Genomic DNA, 19,622 nt, shown 5'->3' on the forward strand with positions numbered 1-19,622 from the left:
TCTGACTTGTTTACTTAACAACATCACTTGCTGGGAATTCTGTTTCATCATCATCTACCTCCTGACTCCTGAGCCGTTGCCCATCCTTGTCTTCTTCTGACCAAAAATGTGGGCACAATTACACACAATCTAATCATGTCCCTCTTGAAACATGCAGGGCGAGATGCCAGAATCAATAAATGGAAATGTAAAGAATTCCTCGGAGTGTATGAGTGTGGAATCACTTGTCTCCTGATATTCACCATGGGGGTCGGAAGGAGGATCAGGGTGAGGATTTAGTGGTACATACTTTTGCTTTGTGAGACGGAACATGTGAAAAACAAAGTGGTGCTGGTAAACATTCCAGAAGCATTATTTGCCATCAAATCAACCACCTGTTTGCACAATTCTGGCTTCAAGAGTGGTGTCCCATGCCCTCTTGCAAAGTGGGTAGGAAGCTAGGTCTAATGGATGAGTATGTTGCTGTGCTCCCACAGCAGCCACAGTTTCACCTGCTCCACGGCCTCAGCCTCTGCGTGCACCATCAGCAACACATCCTTTTTCTTTACCACACACCTTGCACATTTTAATTTAGGTATATACAGTTAGGTCCAGAAATATTTGGACAGTGACACAAGTTTTGTTATTTTAGCTGTTTACAAAAACATGTTCAGAAATACAATTATATATATAATATGGGCTGAAAGTGCACACTCCCAGCTGCAATATGAGAGTTTTCACATCCAAATCGGAGAAAGGGTTTAGGAATCATAGCTCTGTAATGCATAGCCTCCTCTTTTTCAAGGGACCAAAAGTAATTGGACAAGGGACTCTAAGGGCTGCAATTAACTCTGAAGGCGTCTCCCTCGTTAACCTGTAATCAATGAAGTAGTTAAAAGGTCTGGGGTTGATTACAGGTGTGTGGTTTTGCATTTGGAAGTTGTTGCTGTGACCAGACAACATGCGGTCTAAGGAACTCTCAATTGAGGTGAAGCAGAACATCCTGAGGCTGAAAAAAAAGAAAAAATCTATCAGAGAGATAGCAGACATGCTTGGAGTAGCAAAATCAACAGTCGGGTACATTCTGAGAAAAAAAGGAATTGACTGGTGAGCTTGGGACCTCAAAAAGGCCTGGGCGTCCACGGATGACAACAGTGGTGGATGATCGCCGTATACTTTCTTTGGTGAAGAAGAACCCATTCACAACATCAACTGAAGTCCAGAACACTCTCAGTGAAGTAGGTGTATCTGTCTCTAAGTCAACAGTAAAGAGAAGACTCCATGAAAGTAAATACAAAGGGTTCACATCTAGATGCAAACCATTCATCAATTCCAAAAATAGACAGGCCAGAGTTAAATTTGCTGAAAAACATCTCATGAAGCCAGCTCAGTTCTGGAAAAGTATTCTATGGACAGATGAGACAAAGATCAACCTGTACCAGAATGATGGGAAGAAAAAAGTTTGGAGAAGAAAGGGAACGGCACATGATCCAAGGCACACCACATCCTCTGTAAAACATGGTGGAGGCAACGTGATGGCATGGGCATGCATGGCTTTCAATGGCACTGGGTCACTTGTGTTTATTGATGACATAACAGCAGACAAGAGTAGCCGGATGAATTCTGAAGTGTACCGGGATATACTTTCAGCCCAGATTCAGCCAAATGCCGCAAAGTTGATCGGACGGCGCTTCATAGTACAGATGGACAATGACCCCAAGCATACAGCCAAAGCTACCCAGGAGTTCATGAGTGCAAAAAAGTGGAACATTCTGCAATGGCCAAGTCAATCACCAGATCTTAACCCAATTGAGCATGCATTTCACTTGCTCAAATCCAGACTTAAGACGGAAAGACCCACAAACAAGCAAGACCTGAAGGCTGCGGCTGTAAAGGCCTGGCAAAGCATTAAGGAGGAAACCCAGCGTTTGGTGATGTCCATGGGTTCCAGACTTAAGGCAGTGATTCCCTCCAAAGGATTCGCAACAAAATATTGAAAATAAAAATATTTTGTTTGGGTTTGGTTTATTTGTTCAATTACTTTTGACCTCCTAAAATGTGGAGTGTTTGTAAAGAAATGTGTACAATTCCTACAATTTCTATCAGATATTTTTGTTCAAACCTTCAAATTAAACGTTACAATCTGCACTTGAATTCTGTTGTAGAGATTTCATTTCAAATCCAATGTGGTGGCATGCAGAGCCCAACTCGCGAAAATTGTGTCACTGTCCAAATATTTCTGGACCTAACTGTACTATATAGGACTGCAAACCTTCTGGTAATAGGGAAAAGAATAGATATATAGCCCTGAAAATGACTTTTATTTTTAGGTTGCAGCAGCAGTATAAATATAAAAGGACTATAAGGCAATAAACCCTGCCAATATGCCTCCAATCCAAAACTATTCCTTCTCTACCAGCTATCCTTACATTGAATGCAAGTAATAGCATTTTACTAAAGAAAAGACAGTATGTAGCTCTGAAAAGGACTTTTGTTTTAATGGTGCAGCAGCAGTACAATGAATACAATACCAATTAAACACTATTTATAATCACTGCTCTAAAGTCAGCTCTCCCTCCTACATCAACTCTCACCAATCTCAAAGAACAAGAGAAACATGGAGTAATAAATAGTGCAAAAATAGTAACAAATTTTATTCAATTATGTGAAAATGAACAAGACACAAAAAAGGGGGGAAGGGAATGGCCATGTGAGCACAATAAAATACATAGAATGGGGGGATAAAAGTAGATGGTAATCCCAGGGGAAAAGGCAGCAGCATATATGGAAACAATAACAAGGTGTCAGTTTATTGACTTGGCTGGCAGATATTACAGACCAAACACCAACATGACAGCATGTAATAAATAAATAGTCTTAAAGTGCTAAGTGCATGAGTGGATTCGGTGCAAAGAATAGCAGCATACAGAGATTATAAAGTGCCAAGTGCAAACATGAAATCGTAAAGCTGCTATAAGCACAATACATGTGTGGAATCCACTATATCACCTGCCATCAACATAGTGCAATGTATAACAGTATACAAAAGGCTGCTTGCAAAATGCTAGTTGTAAATAAGAACCCAAGATCCCCAGGTAGGGAGACCCCCCATGAAGGAAAGCCCCTTATAACCTCCAACGTACGTTTCGCAGGATAAATATTACCACTGTGGGCACCGCTTCATCAGGGAGGAAAGGCGAGGGTAGTAAAGATTAAAAAGCCTCACTCATTTATAAAGCCCGCTGTGTATGCGGCTTCCTGGAGTGACGCCCACCGCAGTATCCTCTGTTGATGTCTGGGAACCTTTTGGATTTGGGACCCATTATGTGAAGTTGAATCATACTCATACCAACTACTTCAGAGTCATCTGGATGGGATTCTCGTTCCTGACTACCTATATGGACTGACTATCGATTGTGGCAGAGGATCGCTATTTATGTTACCTGGTGTTGCATCTCCTATGATACTTATTGATCTGTATGTCTGCACTGTCTGTATACTCGATTTGGCCCCGCCCCACTTGGTCATATGATCGGATTCCTCTTTGCCATATTACTGATTTTCCCTGACTTCCTGGTCTGCCGCCCTCCAGTACGCGCCGGCTCGCCGGCCCCTCCCCTCTCTCTGATGCGATCGCCGTCTCATTGGACGGGGGCACGTGTGTGGGATGTGAGTCACGCGTCCCTGCTCCCATGTGCGCGTCCCTGGTCTGACGGCGCTCCTTCAGTGGGGAGGTGTGGCGCCGGCTCCCGTGCGCGTCATTTCCGGTGGGCGTCACTCCAGGAAGCCGCATACACAGCGGGCTTTATAAATGAGTGAGGCTTTTTAATCTTTACTACCCTCGCCTTTCCACCCTGATGAAGCGGTGCCCACAGTGGTAATATTTATCCTGCGAAACGTACGTTGGAGGTTATAGGGGGCTTTCCTTCATGGGGGGTCTCCCTACCTGGGGATCTTGGCTTCTTATTTACAACTAGCATTTTGCAAGCAGCCTTTTGTATACTGTTATACATTGCACTATGTTGATGGCAGGTGATATAGTGGATTCCACACATGTATTGTGCTTATAGCAGCTTTACGATTTCATGTTTGCACTTGGCACTTTATAATCTCTGTATGCTGCTATTCTTTGCACCGAATCCACTCATGCACTTAGCACTTTAAGACTATTTATTTATTACATGCTGTCATGTTGGTGTTTGGTCTGTAATATCTGCCAGCCAAGTCAATAAACTGACACCTTGTTATTGTTTCCATATATGCTGCTGCCTTTTCCCCTGGGATTACCATCTACTTTTATCCCCCCATTCTATGTATTTTATTGTGCTCACATGGCCATTCCCTTCCCCCCTTTTTTGTGTCTTGTTCATTTTCACATAATTGAATAAAATTTGTTACTATTTTTGCACTATTTATTACTCCATGTTTCTCTTGTTCTTTGATATTGCATAGGAGTATGTGCTAGGCACATGTTGTGCCCCATTTAGGGCAACTGTGCCTTATATTGTGATAGATGATGGTTATGAGGTATAGTTTTCTCATCAACTCTCACCAAACTGCTTCCTGAGGACAGATTGCCGAGCCTCACATCACCATGTTTTATATATTACCCAATGTCACGATGCTGCCAGCCAATCACAGTAATGCCAGTAGCCAACTGGTTATGGCATTGCCATGTATGGTAGCCAAATCCCCATATGTTGATTGGCTGTCTAAAAGCTGTGAAACATGTGAGGTGGGGACTTGAGCATGGCACTCGAGTACTCACCGTGCTTGATCAAGTAATGAGTATCGAACAGTGGCGAGCACGTTCGCTCATCACTACTTGTCACAAGCAACAATGCCGTGAATATTATGATTGCACTATGTTTGGGCGAAGTAACTCATGCTACTTGCATGGCGCAAGTCATAAATTTAATTATGAAAAATTTCTTAAAGAAATATACCCACTTAAATAAGTTGGTGGCCATAGCCAGGAGAGTCAATATAATAAACAAAAGCGGTTCCGCATGGAACCGCACTGAACCGTGCAATACATTACACCGAAACCTTGGAACAGTCCTCAGTCCTCCTTTTAGAAGAAATGGTAATGGGTGCACGTGGACGAGGGGAAGAGATATCCAAAGTAAGGGGCACTTTGCACACAACGGCATCGCAACCCGATGCTTCGATGCCGAGCACGATAGTCCCCGCCCCCGTCGAAGCAGCGATATCTTGTGATAGCAGCCGTAGCGAACATTATCGCTACGGCAGCTTCACATGGACTCACCTGCCTTGCGACGTCGATCTGGACGGCGACCCGCCTCCTTATTAAGGGGGCGGGTCGTGCGGCATCATAGCGACGTCACACGGCAGGCGGCCAATAGAAGCGGAGGGGCGGAGATGAGCGGGACATAAACATCCCGCCCACCTCTGTCCTTCCGCATAGCCGGGTGAGCTGCAGGACGCAGGTAGGAGATGTTCCTCGCTCCTGTGGCTTCATACACAGCGATGTGTGCTGCCGCAGGAACGAGGAACAACATCGTACCTGTCGCAGTCGTGTAATTATGGAATTCCCAGACACTACACCGATGATACGATTACGACGATTTTGCGCTCGTTAATCGTATCATCTAGGATTTACACACTACGATGTCGAGTGCGACGCCGGAAGTGCGTCACTTTCGACATGACCCCTCCGACATCGCACCTGTGATGTCATAGTGTGCAAAGTGCCCCTAAGAGTCCATGAAGTAGAAAACCACAGCATACACCATCCAAGATCCAAAAAGTGCTTTTATTCCATATAATGTGCAGGTAATATAGCGGGAGGGAGAGAGCCGGGTGCAGGCCCCCCAAGGATGATGGCCATTTCACATTGGACCCGTAGAAGCACACAAGGTGCAAAACAGCCGTCGTCCTTGGGGGGCCTGCACCCGGCTCTCTCCCTCCCGCTATTTTACCTGCACATTATATGGAATAAAAGCACTTTTTGGATCTTGGATATGGTATGCCGTGGTTTTCTACTTTATGGACTCATAGCGAGGAGAGTGTTTTGGCATATTAACCATTTGAATGTGGTAAAGCACACCCACTAGTTTTGTTAGAATTCACTATTCAGTTGGATTTAACACTGTGTATGTTGGAGCATTGTACAAACAGGGTTAAGTGGCAACTAATTATATCATACAGGCAAAATGCAACACTCACTTTCTGTTGATTAACTCATTTGGTCTGAAAACGGGCAGATGGAAGACAGTGATGATTGGACACTGGGCTCGCGTGATGTCACAACCACACATGAGCCGTGGCCCCGCAAGACTGGACATTGCTGGAAGGGGGCCGGTATGGGAGGTAAGTATAGGCTTTATTATTTTACTTTGGGGAAATGTCACGCCCTGGCACGCCATGTAGTCACACAGTGTTAGGCCCCCGCACAACACCTTCCAACAAAGGGTTAAACACAGCCGACAAAATCCTAGTGACCCCCCTCAGGGTAGGATAGGCACACCAGTGGGCCGGACCAGGCGGATGGAGAAGCCCACCTAGGGGTCTAGAGTACCCGGGGCGGGAAAAAGCAACAGTTAGTTCAAGTGCAAGTTAGTTCTAGTTGAGAGTCTGAAGTTGGAGTGGAAGAGCAAGCCAGAGTGGAAGTCGTCGGGGTTGGAGCCCCGGCTTGCTGGCTAGGTGGCAGATGGTGGTCAGTGTCTGAAGGAGATGGGAAGACTTTTAAGTTGCAGCTCTGACAAAGAAATCTCTCTCGGGGCCAACCTCTGATCGAGGAAAGATTCACATCCGACTATGTCTGATGTCATTCTTTCAAGCATGCACTTGATCCACACTAATTAGGTCAGGAGCAGGCAGCTGAAGGTTGAACAGCAGGAGCAGGCAAGCGAAGGTTGGAAAGCCATTGAAATAGTTTTCTATTATAAAGTTACAAATAACACAATATTTATGGTGTTCCCGGTTAGGTACAATCTAGACACAATTACAGAATATTCACCCTAACAATTACTCATCTTCTTGCCTTACTTATATTTTATGCTGTGCATTTGCTGCCACTGCTACTTCCACTGCCAATGTCGATAGACAGACACATCTCCTGCTTTTCCAATGAGTTCTTTAGCTATGCTGTACTGCTGCTGGGAAGCCTAGTCTCTACAGATAAATGAAAATGGCACTGCTTTTTTCAAGACATTATTGCTTCTTCACTTCCAAAACAGTAAACCTGTTACTGCTGCTATAAAAATAGATCATTTTTGGATGCTTGTTTAAAAGCAATTGCTTCTTTATTTCATAAACTGCAAACATGTTGCTGATCCCTCCCTCCAAATTTTTTTTAAACAGCTTGTTAAAATAAAGATACTATTTCTTCTTTTTCTAATCAGTAAAACCTTCTACTGATCCTAAAAATGGGATAATTTTTTGAAGGTGTGTTAAAAAAAAGAAGCCATTACTTCTTTTCTTTCCAAACAGAAAACCTATTTGGAAGCCTTGTTAAAAAGTTATAGATGCTACATTTCAAAAATAACAAACCCATTTCTACACTTTTGGACCACCTATTGTGAAAAAAGTCAAGACTTCTTGAACTCTGTACATTGCCTGTGTATGAACACCAGCATGGCATTCATTTGCCCCCTAAAATAATAATTTTTAACCATGTTTACATTTAACTATTTTTATATTTTAAACGGCATAAAAAGTCTGTCAGTTAGTTAACAAAATGTTGGTTACCAGCTACCAACCGTTTACCCATAGTTATACATGCTGTCTTCAGTGAACATTTCTACCCTCAGAGGGTTACACATGTCTTTTCTGGGTAATTTTAGATTTTGCTCTATTGTGACTCGCAGCTAATCGATTCACTTCAAATCATTTTTTTTACATTAAAATTTGACCAAGCTGGTAAATTCTAAATCAGATTGAAAAAGTTTTTAATTTGAATTTTAGAAGATTTGCTCATCTCTAGATCTGGGGCTGTATTCAGTATCAATCTGCAGGCATTATAATGATTGGGGGATGATCAAATGGCAAATGAAGTTGAGCTTTGTAGATGTACTTCACTTTAATAAAAGGGGATCTTGAATGCTATAATTTTTTGAAGATTTTTAATGCAAAATATGCACCACAAATTTGTGACAAATTGCGGTACCAAATATGTGAATGGAGTTTTCAAAAGTTAAACCATACATAGCAAAAATGGAACCTGTCAATATGCAGAAATCATGATAATCTAACCATGAGTGGCATGAAATAATGGCAGTCAAGGTGCACCTGTCTTTAGCCAGTACAGTGGGGAAGATCTGTGGTTGGCGCTGAGCCAACCAAAAGGAGTAGTGACTCTGATATCTAATAGGCAGTTAAGCACTGCTGCTTACAGCTACATCTCTGGACTGATTTTACATATAGGCCTGTTGCAGTGAGGACAGTAACCAAAGTGCATCTTGGATATTGCAAGTGGCATTTATCACTCCTTTCCAATCAGAATGATGGACAAGTACTATATATGCTGAGGTGCCCTAGACTAAAGACCAGAGTGACCTGAGATCAAGACAGCTTGCTAGTCTGAAACCTGTATGAGTTACAGTAATCACTAATGTGAGTTATAATCATAGTTATTTTAAAGGGGTTCTCCAAGAATGTGATACATTGGCCCCATCACATAATTCAAAAAACGGCAACCCGTTCTAGTCATATGTCAGGATGGGTTGCAGTTTGAAGAAACACAGCTCCCAAGTCCTGTGTCTCAATTGACATACCTCAGAGAGCTGCTAGAGAGGTGCTGTGACATGAAGATATTTATCTTCTTAGCTAATTAAGCAGAAAGAATTTTCCCGTTACTCAGTTGTCAGTGCGTCCTCGCCCAGTCGAGAACAAGATATATTTCTTCTCCTGTCAAAGCTCTTCTTCACCAGCTCAGTAATGTGTGTTTACGATACTGTTCAGTTGAGACACATGTCTATAGCAGTGTTTCTTCAGACTGCAACAAGTCCTGAAACATGACTAGAACTGGCTACCATTTACATTTTGTGATGAGGCCATTTTATCCCATTCTTGGACAACCCCTTTAAGATATTGTTCCTGTTTTGTTAACAATAGTCAATCTTAGTGCTTCATCTTTCAAACACCACTCTTTTTTCAGGGCTGAAGTGGTTCTTTTAATTTAAGGTTCCCGCCCCTAGTTAAAAAAACTCACCCTCTTGCGTCTTCATTTTTTACCGATGCTGCTCCGTTCCTGCGGCACCATCTTGTGACTGCAACTTCTGACTGGTCAGAAGTTACATCACAAACTCTGAATGCAAGTGTATGAAAGCTTAAACAAGGCTTTCATAGTCTTGCATTAAATTTGGATAAAGCAATAAAAGGGTTAATTTTGCACTGCAATATGTAATGAAAGAAGAATCCAGGAATGATCAATAATGTGATTTTATTGTTCGTCGTGTTTCGGAGTCTTTCTCCTTCAGGACAAAATCACTGATGTACATTATTGATCGTTCCTGGATTCTTCTTTCATTACACATGGCAGTGCGAAATTAAGCCCTTTCTTCACCTGCTTTATTCAATTTGAGTATCCACAGGGTCTACAACAGCCATCATACAGCTATATGCCCTTCATAGTAGTTGTGACTCTCACAATTACCTCAGGTGAGCAATTCACTGTATTATCTATCCTATTCCACCGGGATAAAGCCTACAGTGTGCCTTTTTGTCTCTCCAGTATTGTCACGCTCCCGGGATCCCGGCGCCGCCCATCACTCACCGATCCGGACCCCGGGCGCTCTTTCCGTGGCCGCTGCTCCCGCTTCCCCTCGTGCTCCGTGCCCGTCGGTCTCGGCGTCCTGCTGCAGTCCGGCATTCTGCGTCTGGCTCTCCTGCATCCTGCACTGGTCTTTGGCGCTTGGGCCTCGCGCATGCGCACTAGGGCGCGGGCGCGCTCACTCACCTCTTCTTAAAGGGCCAGCGACGCTGAAACAGGATATGGCTGATTACAGGTACAGGGTATATAAGACTTTCTTTTTCTTGTGGGCGGTGCCTGTACAACGTGTTCTTGTAGTTTGTCTCTTACGCTAGGTGTTCAGGTCCCTCTGTACTTCGTTCCCAGGTTAACCCTGTTTCTGCCCACAGTGTCCAACTGCTAACCTGAGTTTGTCCAGTCTGCCGGTTTCCCAGGAGTTGCCCCGGTGACTATCAGCTGTGAATCCCATCATCTTCTGCCAGACTGTACCCTTCACCGGTTCTGGATTCCATCTGGCCACATCAGCCTGCACTCCTCGCTGGACCCGCACTCCGTCTGTTGTTAGCAATTAGCACCCGTACCCGGTTCCAGTCATCCGTTCTGCCCACGGCTACCATTGGACTAGTAGCCATATCCCGTATGGACATCTGAAGGACACGAAACCCGAACTCACTTGTGTCCTGGCTGCTGTGCATCTAGGCCCTCTGGGTGGGCCACCAGACAGCCCCCGTATAGGGGTTCGCTCCTGGTTGTCTCTCTGGGGGAGTCCGGTGCACGGTCCCGTTGATCCACCTCTGGATCAACGTTACAAGTATCTACTACTAGTCTTGCATTGAATAGTGACCCCTGGCTCACTCCATTAAGCACTTGAGCAGCTGGCAAGTCACAAACTGCTGGAGACCAACTGGAGCGGAAGCTATAGAAGATGAACATGCCTGAGTGTAAGTATAAGAGTAAGGTCTGGGAAATTAGATTTAAAACTTCACTTCAGCAGCAGTATAACAATAGAAAAAATCTGGTATGGCGCTTTAAGTGTAACTGTCATCCTCGAGTCGGGTACCATGTTAAAATACACAAGCCACACTCAAAATTGATCTTCTGATGTCACCACGATGGGTTAAATGTTTGACATATTTTTCACAACATAGAAAAAGAGCTTGGATCCACAGAGCAGATTCCAATGGTCAGAACCAATGAATTTTAGTACCTTTGACAAAATTATGTTCATTAACTACCAGAAAGTCTTTCCTAATGATACTCATTGTGTATAGGTTTGTTTGGGCAGAAAGCACACGTACACAAGTACATTTTCTTTTGATTCTTTCAGAATAGACTGATCCATGTACTTGTGAAATACTGTGGATCATAACTGGAAGGTAACTCATCCATCATGGGAGAGCTTGGATGAATAGAGAATGTGAGTATTTCATTTTTAGATCATTACAAGTATGTTTACTTAGTTTACATTTAAGAAAAAACAAAAAGCCAGCACTAAATCTGCACTTCAACACTAAAAATTCCAAACTGTACTTATTATAAAAATTTTTGAGATTTTTGGCAAATGCTGCATGAAGTAAATAGCCTGTGTACAGGGCCTGATGACTGAATGTGAACTGCTCTTAGCAGCACTCACCTGGTCTATATCAATCCCGTACCCATGACTGAGTCATGGCTGTGGGCGGGACAGGTCCAAGCAAATGCTGCATGAAGTAAATAGCCTGTGTACAGGGCCTGATGACTGAATGTGAACAGTCACCAACCGCCAAAATCTAAACAGGTGGAATACATCCCAAATTGGGGTGCATAGCAAGGTGGGGGTCAGCCACCGACCAATTCAATGAAGAAAAAACAGAAAGCCAGCACTAAATGTGCACTTCAGCACTAAAAATTCCAAACTGTACTTATTATAAAAATTTTTGAGATTCTTGGCAAAAAATTGCAATTTCTTGAGCTACCCCGCCACGTCATGGCAAATCTCATTTGGGGCAGTCCTACACTAAAATATTTTTATAAAATGTGTTATACAGCCTCACATATGAATAGTAGAACTGCTCTTAGCAGCACTCACCTGGTCTATATCAATCCCGTACCCATGACTGAGTCATGGCTGTGGGCGGGACAGGTCCAAGCAAATGATGCATGAAGTAAATAGCCTGTGGACAGGGCCTGATGACTGAATGTGAACAGTCACCAACCGCCAAAATCTAAACAGGTGGAATACATCCCAAATTGGGGTGCATAGCAAGGTGGGGGTCAGCCACCGACCAATTCAATGAAGAAAAAACAAAAAGCCAGCACTAAATGTGCACTTTGAAGACTAAGGGTGGCTTTACACTCTATGCTATCGGTCCCGATATCGTTAGCATGAGACCCGCCCCCATCGTTTGTGCGAGAGGGGCATATCGCTGCCCGTCATGCACAAAATCGCGCACCCCCGTCACACGTACTTACCTGCCCTGCGACGCCGCTTTGACCGGCGTACCGCCTCATTTCTAAGGGGGCGGTCCATTCGGCGTCACAGCGACGTCATTAAGCGGCCGCCCAATGAAAGCAGAGAGGCGGAGATGAGCGGAACAAACATCCCGTCCATCTTCTTCCTTCCGCATTGTGGCCGGCGGCAGGTAAGGAGATGTTCCTCAATCCTGCGGCATCACACGTAGCAATGTGTGCTGCCGCAGGGACGAGGAACAACTTCGCCCCAGCGACAGCAGCGATAATTGGGAGTGCACCCCCATGTCAACGAGGAGCGATTTTGGACGTTTTGGCAATGATCCAAAATTGCTCCTAGGAGTCACACACAATGATATCGCTACAGCGGATGTGCGTCACAAATTCCGTGACCCCAACGAGATCGCTGTAGCGAAATCGTAGCGTGTAAAGCCCGCTTAAAGAATGGAATTTTTCCTTGTAACAAACTAAAATTAAGACACATCCTTTTCTGGCAAGAATCAACATAGTTAAACCAAAAACTAAAGGATAAATGGACTTACTATCTAGAACCTTTTTTAACCCTAGAGCGCATACCTGGGGCCTCGCAGGCCTGCTAGGTCATTTTTTTTCTATGGTAGATTGTTATGCTTGCGCGTTCTAGGGTTAATATCAGTTTGACCAGTAAAGCAGTCTAAATAAAAAGTACAGAAAAATAAATATATCAGAGATGTAGACTGACACTTCTGTCATTGTTTAAGCTTCAGATATGGTAAGACTCACAAGAGTGACCATGGCCCACAAGGTCCAGACAGCTACATGACTTCTATAAAACCAAGTTGTAAAGATAAATGATTGCTTTGCTAAATACTCTATGTACTCACATTTCCCAGTTAAATTATGGCATTAGCAAAACTTAACATTCCATTAAACATCAAGTGTGCAGGATATCGCTGCCAAAAAGCTGCAGGTCACAGTGCACTTTCGCTACTGCATATATTAAACAGCAGAAATAAACAGAAAACAGCGGACCACTTTCATTAAACTAAAATTAGATGAATTCCGAAGATACTTTTCATTCAATTAGACATATTTTATAGTGGAAAAGAATACAATAATGATGTTTTAAGCAAATATGTGCAGCATAACGCATAGGAGAGTTAACACACTCACCGCTGAATAACATTCACCATCAGGGATGGAGATTCAAGTTAACTCATTGGCTCAGGGCAATGACAATCCTTATCATAAATGAACTGGTTACTCCAATTAAATTTTTTTCCATTTTAAATAATTTCCATATATAAAAGGAGTCATTGCATCGGAGTACATTGACGAGTTTCGACTTAAGGCTTAATCGTTAAGTCGAAACGCGTCAACAAATGTACTCCAATGCCCTTATTTTTTTAAATGGAAATAAAATAAAGTGAAAACATTTTCTTTTAATTGGAACAACTAGTTCTTTTTTGTTATGGAATGTGCACCATAAGCCCTACTTATGTAATAGGGCCATAACATATTTATTAGGTTTCTTGTGAAAAAAATAACTGTGAGCCACAGAGAGTTTATTCCTCTTGTATTCTCTCTGATTATAATTTCCACAGAATAAACAATTGATATGGGGTTCAGAATATTGTCATGGGAACTATAAGATAGCAGGGAAGCAGGGAATCTAAACTGTCCCTTAAGCTAGAGGGCCCTATGCTGTCCCTAATTTCAGGGATATCGCTAATGGTGGAGATGCATCAGTCTCCTTCTTGGCCTTGCTCCTGACCAGTCCTGATCTGATTCCCCCTACCCCCAGGAAAAGACAGGACAGGAGAGTAATGAAACTCAAAGATTTAGACAAATAAGGGAGAACCAAAACTCAGTCATGAAGCATGCACACAAAAAGGTAAAGAAAATAAGAGATTCAGGAGGAAACACACGAGTAGGAAGGAGCTACAAAACAACAGGGGTAAACTTCCAGAATCGGAACAAGTGAATAGCACAATTTTCATCAGATAATCTGGGACACCACACGACACAGACCAACATAGAAACTATAGCTAGCATGGATAGACAGATGCACTCAGCCTAAATAGGAAGGGAGCAGAAGTGATAGGCTTCCCAATAATATGTGATAAAAAGAGCAACCAGACCAGCAAAGATTAACTCTTTCTAGCATGCTTTTGAGTCAGAATACAGCAGGTCGACTCCTGAGTCTGCCCATGTTGATCCCAGACAGCAGAGAAACCATTAGGCGAAGTGTCAGAATCTGCAGTCTGAACCGAGCGCAAAGCTGCCATGACAGTGGGTGAAGTTTGAGCAAAACTCTGTGTGACAAGCATGAAAAGAACAAACCCCATTATTAAAGTATAGCTGTAGTTTTAGGGGATTTTTAAGAATAGGATGTCATGTGTACACTTGAAGAATATTCCTGACCATTTTATCCTGCATATTTTAGCAGTTTTCACTCTTCAGGCTGTAGCCACTATAAGCTGCAGCAGCTTCTTTTTGTGTCTTCTCACCTCCTCACTGCCTCTTATATTTTTATAGGTAGTAGATGTACGCTGGTCCCTTAGTCAATACAGATTTAAAGATAAATATGCACTGCCCTATTCGGGTCTAGCCACAGATTTTCAATGTTGTTCAGACTAGGGGACTGTGAGGGTCATTGTAACATTTTCAGCTTTCGCCTTTTGAGGTAGTCTATTGTGGATTTTGATGTGTGTTTAGGATCATTATCCATTTGTAGAAGACACCCTGTTTTCAACTTCAGCTTTTTTGCAGATGGTGTTATGTTTGCATCGAGAATTTGTTAAAATTTCATTGAATCCATTCTTCCCTCTACTCTTGAAATGTTCCTCGTGCCATTGGCTGCAACACAATGCCAAAGCATGATTGATCCATTCCCATGTTAAATGGTTGGCATTATGCTCTTTTCCTGAAATTCTGTGACTTCTTTTCCTCCACACATACCTTAGATCATTGTGGCCAAAGAGTTTTATTTTAACCTCATCGGTCCACAGGATCTTTCCAAAATGTATCAGGCCTGTTTAGATGTTCTTTTGTTACTTCTGACGCTGAATTTTTTGGTGAGGATGCAGGAGAGTTTTTCTTCTGATTACTCTTCCATGAAGGCCATATTTGTGCAGGTGACACCGAACAGTAGAACAATGGACCACAGCTCTAAATTTTATATCTTCCTGAAGATCTTTTGCATTTAAGAGGGGGTTCAGATTTGCCTCTCCAACAAGCCTATGAGCAGCTTTTTTGCTGAAATTTTGCTTGGTCACCTAAACCTTATCTTGACCTCCACTGTACCTGTTAACTGCTATTTATTAATTACATTTCAAAGTGAGGAAAAGGCAACTTGAAAATGCTTTGCTATCTTCTTATGGCCTTCTCTTGCTTTGTGGGCCTGCACCATTTTCCTTTTCAGAGTCCTAGGCAGTTTCTTCGAAGAACCCATGGCTGCTGGTTTTTATAAAGCTGTGTCATTTGCATCACCTGGCCTTTCTTAATGATGTTAGTGAACAAGCCATAACCAGAATAGGCTACTTATGGTCTGAAAGTCTTGGTCAGGGTTATCTGAGCACAGAAATCTCAAACAAAGGATGCTCAAACTTTTGCATTGGCCCATTTTCCTTTTTGTAATTTTTCAAATGAAATTTTTTTTTGCCTAAAATATAAAGGAAATGTGTCATCTTTAACTTTATGACTTTTAGGCATCATGTCATCTTCAACTTACTTAACTGTAGTGATGGGTGGACCAGGACTGCAAAAATGCGGATCCTCGTGGGTTCAAAAGAACTGGGTACGTCGTTGATCATTTTAGATAAATCCCCGCCGCCTGCCATGGGCAGTTCATGGCGATCCACGCACATATCAGCTGATTTCAATTGCTGACATGTGTGCGTGCCAGGCGCAAGTGGAATCATGTTCCACCCGCGCCTATTAACCCCTTACATCTCGCTGTTAAATTCTGACAGCGAGATGTATCAGCGCACTGCTGTAAGGATAACTTATGCACCCCCATCGAAAGTCACATGATGTGATCACGTGACTTCCGGATGTTGCCATGGTAGCACAGGGTTATTTGATGACTCCTGTAGCTATCATGAGTCACTTTCTCTCACTGCTGGCAGACTGCCATGTGTGAGGGAAGAGCGATCAGACAGCTGATCATTATAGTACCCTAGGGGACCTGGTAAAATAAAAAAAAGTTGAAAACATTTTTTTTAAAAAATTAAAAAACCTAAAAGTTCAAATCACACCCCATTCGGCCCATTGAAAATTAAAGGGTTAAAAAAATAAAAATTATACACATATTTAGTATCGCCGCATTCAGAAACGCCAATCTATCAAAATATTAAATCAATTAATCCGATCGGTAAATGGCGTAGTGGCAAAAATTTCCAAACGCCAAAATTACGTTTTTTGGTTGTCGCAAATTTCCCGCATGTAAAGGGGGTGGAACATTATATAGGCGCTTGACATCTATACTGATATATGTAAAGCGCTAGGGAATTAATTGCTCTATATAAGGGAATAAATCTTGTTATATTATCTATCTATCTATCCATCATCTAGCACATCCTTTAAAAGTACATAGAGTATTGACTAATGTAAAAAATTATGTTAAAAACGGACGTCACACGGATGGCAGCTGACATCACACAGATGGCACCGGACATCACACGGATGTCACATGGACATCACAAGGACCTTACATGGACGTCACACAAAGGCTAGGCGAGGGAAAAGTGAATTCGAATGACATACGGAATGACACTTGCATGTCACTCGCATCTCACTCCAAGATGGTTTCAAGAGCAACAATGGAGCCATATTTTGTATGCAGATGTGACTGAACCCTAAGGCAGAGAGGAGCACTGAAGAGAGTTCCTGAGCCCATAGACGATTGCTAAGCAGACAGCCTAAGAGCAGAGAGGCCTGAGACCATGGAGGAGTGCTAATGAGATAGCCTGGGCGCAGAGAAGAGTTCTGAGGAGACTGCCTATTGAGCAAACGGCCAGACCATGGACATATAAGAACAAGAACTTAGGTGTGAAACATGATGGATCTTGAATCTTGACAGAACATTTCCAAATCTCATTATAGCTAGTGGGGACAGTCGGACTCCCCTGTTGTGTATCCAATGATGAATTCATCTGCAGCTGCTTTCCATTGTTCTGTTTCTGTAATGGAACGGTACCAGATGGAGGGTTTAGCAGCGGTGTGAACACAGCCATATTTCTAACATTTACTTTATGTGACCAGGGTAGAATGAAATGGTTAATGGGTATGGCTAGAGGGTATAAAGTTACATAGTTACATAAGTTGAAAAAAAGATCTAGGTCCATCTAGTTTAACCTTCCTCCACCAATTATACATTTTTTCCCTAAGTCACTTATAACCAACAATGTTGTGTGTATTGAGGAAATCATCCAGCCCTTTTATAAAAGCTGTTATAGTGTCTGCCATTACTACCTCTTGTGGTAGGGCATTCTCAGTCTGACTGCTCTAACTGTAAAGAACCCTTTTTAGCAGCTGAAATCACCTTTTTTCCACTTGCAGTGAATGTCCCCTTGTCCTTAGTATTGTCTTTGGAAGGAATAAGTCATGTGCCAATCCTTTATATTTTGACCACACATTTATCTAATATATAAATGAGATCTCCTCTGAGACGTCATTTTTTCTAAGCTAAACATATCTAACTTTTTCAACCTGTCATCATATGGGAGGCCTTCCATTCCTTGTAGTAGTCTAGTTAGCCGCCTTTGAACTGACTCTAACTTCTGAATGTCCTTTTTAAAATGCGGAGCCCAAAACTGGATCCCATATTCCAGATGTGGCCTTACAAGTGATTTATAGAGGGGTAACAATACGTTGGGATCACGGGATCTAATCTCTCTTTTTATACACCCTAAAATCTTGTTTGCTTTAGCAGCTGCTGCTTGACATTGAGTGCTGCTGCTCAGCTTATTTGTAATGAGAATACCCAAGTCTTTCTCGTGTTTTGTAATCCCCACTGTTAAGGGCATGGCCAAAAATGTTATCACGGGTTAAAATTTTCCCTCTTTGCCCTCAGTGCTTCCACAGCCTAACTCACTTTTACCTCAATAAACTAAGTGGACTTCTTTCTTACTATTACAAATTCTAGGTAACATTATTAATAAAGGACACTGTTGTCAGTCAAATAATTAACTTTAAGAGAAACCTGTTTGGAAATCAGGTAAAGCATACATTCTACATTATTAAGTGTAGCTTGGAGAAACGATCGGCATATACTGTAGAACACTGCTACTTCTAATACTGCAATAATCCAGTGACATCTAGTGTTACATTCTTTTAGTTCTCAGAAAACCTCTTAATTACTGTTTCTGTAGCTGTTATTTCAATGTGATAACACGTTGTAATTGTTATGCAAACAACAATATATTTTTACAAACACAAGAATATACTTTGAACATAAGTATGAAATCCTGTGAAGAACACATAATTAAGGAGAATCAGAGAGACCTTTAACTTAGGTAATCTGACAATTGTAAGATAAGCAAGTCAGCGCGTACTGCACCTGCGATGTGGACCATGAACCTTTACAGCTGGAGATTAACAAGTATACTCTCAGAATTTAGCATCCTTCTCAGTTAAGTAATACTATGGCACCATCAATGACACAAAAAGAAGAGGTCACTTGTGAAAGAACAGTAATAAACAGTAATACATCCCAATAATGCGACTGTGGCTGAAGTTGCTTTCTGCTTTTAAGGTGGAAATGGCCCCCTTACCTTTTGGACCCCGATGCGGCTGTACAGGTTGCACCAATTGGTTTCCGCCTCTGAATGGTAATGGTACCCTATCATTTTGAGATAACAATACAATTTGATAGTATCTAGGTGACATTGAGTTACATAAAACAGTATGTACATATCCTGTGGAAGTTCTAAATTGGTTTGGGACTAGAGATAAGTGAATTCGAGGTTTGGTGTTTGGTGTTCATATCAAACACAGATTTTACAAAAAAAGAAACAAACTTTGGATTTGCAGTTTGGGTGCTTTACATATGACCACTCGTGTGAGCATCGCTGTGCTCTGGTACACTCGGTGCTTAGCCAACTGCGAGCCGCTTGCAGTATTTGAATGCCTCGCACTGGGGATAACAACAACGTGATCGGATGTAGTGTGCACAAGAAAAAAAAAGAAAAAATCTGCCCACCCTCCACTGGAAGTGTTCCATTAGATGTGCCAATTCTGGCGAATTGCCCGGCTCTTCTCGATTGCCCTGGTGCAGTGACAATCAGGGTAGTAATTTTGGGGGTTGATGTCAGCTGTGAATTGACAGCTGGAATCAAGCCCTGAGATTAGTAATGGATAGGCATCTATCTGACACCCTCATTACTAACCCGGCAAGTGTAGAGTTAAAAAACACACACACAGGGAAGAAATAGTTTATTTAAATAAAGACTCCCTCACACTCTCTTGTTTACCAATTTATTAATTCTAATGAAGTCTT

Source organism: Anomaloglossus baeobatrachus, chromosome 1, assembly GCF_048569485.1.
Source record: "Anomaloglossus baeobatrachus isolate aAnoBae1 chromosome 1, aAnoBae1.hap1, whole genome shotgun sequence".
NCBI classification, from domain to species: domain Eukaryota; kingdom Metazoa; phylum Chordata; class Amphibia; order Anura; family Aromobatidae; genus Anomaloglossus; species Anomaloglossus baeobatrachus.